Below are 3,310 nucleotides of genomic sequence, written 5' to 3' on the forward strand. Positions count from 1 at the left end.
AAAAAAATCCTTTGCTCATTTCTCATCATCACATCATAATCATCCTCATCTTCTTGATACCAAAAACAAGATCATTACCATCCTTACTCAAGAAGCTACGAATCACCCTGAAGGTATAACTATTATTTCAAGTTTAAAAGTTTTATTCTAACCTTTAGTTAGCAAAAAGCTTAATGCATTATCATCATTGTTAACAACCTTGTTTCTTAAGGGGAGAAAGAGAGAGAGACCGAAAACAAAAGCAATAATGATGAAGATGAAGATGAAGATGAAGATGAGGACGAAAAGAAGAGGAAGAAGGAGAGTCAAAATCAGAATAGGATACGAAATACAGGCAGCTACTAATGGAGAGAGAGAGAGAAGAGGAAGGAAAATGTTGCTCCATCAGTAGAGAGAAATAGTGAAGAGGATGGAGAATAATAGTTGATTCCAAAAAGGATGAGAAGATGAGGATGATGAAGATAAACGAAACGAAAGATGATGATAGGTTAAAAACAAAGAGACAAATTTAGGATCAACACTCATCATTAGTGGATTAGTTTTCTTCCTCTTCATCTTCTTGTAAAGGTCATCATTTTTTTTCATGTTTCATTTGAGTTCATTTAATGTGATAATATGATCATCATTATCATCCTCATCCTCATCTTCCTCCTCCTCATCATCATCGTTTACTTTATATCATTTGTATTGCGAAACCTTTTACAACTTTGAATATGATGATGATGATGATGAACCAATAATATACTTATAGTAAAAGTTGTTGAATGATTGAAATAACAATTGATCAAATGGTTGACCATTACGATTGTGATATTATTATGATTATTGTAGTAAAGGTAAAAAAAAAGATTCGATTTAAATTGTTCAAGGTTAAGGTTATCATCTCCATTAAAAAGCAATTTCAAATTGATTGATGATCAACAATCATCATTAAGATGATGATCCATTTAGCTAATGTTTCATTTATTTAATCAATTATTAATTTTAATTGCTCTTTTCTTACAAATAATATAAATCAAGCTAATGAGTTTGTAATTGTTTGTTTGTTTTAACAGTTAAATTAGTTAATCACATTTACACACACACACCGAGAGTATTAGATTACAAAGATACTGAAACCAGAAAAAAAAATTCTCACAAGACAAATAAGTTGAATTTCTGAATGAAAAAAAAGAGAGAAAAACTTTTACAAGAACTTTTGTTTTTCTCCCTCATCAGAATTTTCTGAATCGTTCAATGAGAGGAGTGTGAAGGGAGGAAGGGAAAAAAATTGTTACTAATTGTGTTCTCATGAGGTAATTGTTAATTATCATCAAATCTTAATTAGATTGTTACTCAATATACAATTCACTTTCTCGGAATATCTTTTTTTTTCCTAATGATTTCCAAAGTCTCTGAACTGATTAGTTTCTGAAAAGTTTCCACCCTGATATCTGAAAAGTTCACAATCCAATGATCAAATGGAGAAGATGATGAAATATGAATTTGATGATAAAAAATCCTATAAACACAATTTCTTCACTATTAGATAGGAAAACCAATTATTCAATAAGTAAAAAAAATAGTGAAACAAATGATTAATGATTACATTATGTAAACACAGTATTTACTAAATTGTGTACAACTGCAGTGAGAAAAAATTTATTTGCTTGGCTTAGCATAATTAACAGCAACATCATCATCATCCTCATCTTCATCCTCATCAACAGCAGCAACAACAACAACAGGAAGGAGGAGGATGAGGGCGGAGGGACCTGATGCTAGGAGGAGGTGGAAAGTATTTGTAGTATTTTTTTTCTTGCATAACTTTTTAGGTCCATTTTTCATTCGTGCAAAAGTGAAATAAGCTCATCGATTGACAGTAATGATGATTAGATGAGTAACCGGAATCAAAGCTATAGGAAGATGAACAACTTTTCGAGGAGCAAAAAGTTACGATTGAAAAGTAATCCTAAATTTTTCGATTATCATTCCAACTGTTCAAAATGGAAATCGAACCAATTACTTAATCATTTGGATCACATTTCATCAGCGATTCCAAGTTAATTGTCTTAAATTTCGCAATCTAATCGTTGAATCATTCACTTGGATTGTTGATGTTGATTAATTCAAATTCTGTGGTCCGTTTATCTTATTTACTTTTTCCAGCATCGATTTATTTTGATTGTCTATCGATTATTAGAGTTGCAACTTTTTTTCAGCTTATCGTTTCTCTTTCTTTTCTCTCTTTCTCTTTTTATTGTTCTGAAGATTCTCATCTATTGTTGTCTTATTTTCACTGTAATCGTGATAATGATGAACTTTCTGTTTGGATTTTTCTCTCTCTTCCTGTCAGATTAATAGTCTATCCTATTTTTTTGCCTCAACTGTTTGCTGTTGACTGGTTACTCTCATGTTCTGTTTATATATGTACCAAGTCGAAGTGTTTATTTGGTGAAAGTAAAAGAATCAACATATTCCAGCCAATGAATGGATGAATGAATGAGGTTACCTAAAAAGAAGCTCATTAGCTGATGATGCTTTAAATCCCTCGAGTAAAAGATGAGTAAAAAGCTTCAAGACAAAGGGAGATGAGGGAGGAAAAAGTGTATAAGGTGAGATTATACAATTTCCGATTTTGCAATAGAGTCTCACTCGTTTCTTTTTCATTACACACACTTACTCACTTATCCTCTCTCTCTCTCTCTCCTCTACTTGCTCTCTCAAGCATTTGCCTCTCATTTCTACTCTGTTGATGTTGTTGTGTGTGTGTACTTGCTGTTGATGAATGGATTAATCTCTTGTGGACACAGTCAAGAGCAATATGTTAATTTGTCTGTCATGTTGGATAAATGATGCAAGTGTTACGATAACGATGAAAAAAAAGCCTGAAAAGATGAAGTGAATCTCTGTGTATATAAAAAAGGCGCTTCCTTCACATCACTTTCACTTTTTATACTCAATCTCATTTATCTCATCTTTTTCATCATTATCTCTCATTGGCTAACTGGGTAAGAAGAGAAAATGTTTTGAGAAGTAAAAGTTTAATTTAAAGCGTCATGATTGATTATCGGAATCAACCATGAGCTCTTGAAAAGTAAAGAAGATGAAGATGGTGAGGATGATCAAGATGATGAAGAGAGAGAGAGAGAGAGAGAGAGAGAGAGAGAAAGGAAAATGAAGATAAAGAGGCTTAAAGTTTACTTTCTCTTTTCATAAAATTCCCTTTTTCTCTGCTCGATCTTTTCAATGTTGATGTAACAATTTTTTTTCTCTCTCACTCTGATCTCTTTAATATATTTATTTTCAGCTAATCTTTCCAACTCAACTC

Source organism: Panonychus citri, unplaced genomic scaffold (assembly GCF_014898815.1).
Source record: "Panonychus citri isolate SS breed McGregor unplaced genomic scaffold, ASM1489881v1 Contig00143, whole genome shotgun sequence".
NCBI lineage: Eukaryota > Metazoa > Arthropoda > Arachnida > Trombidiformes > Tetranychidae > Panonychus > Panonychus citri.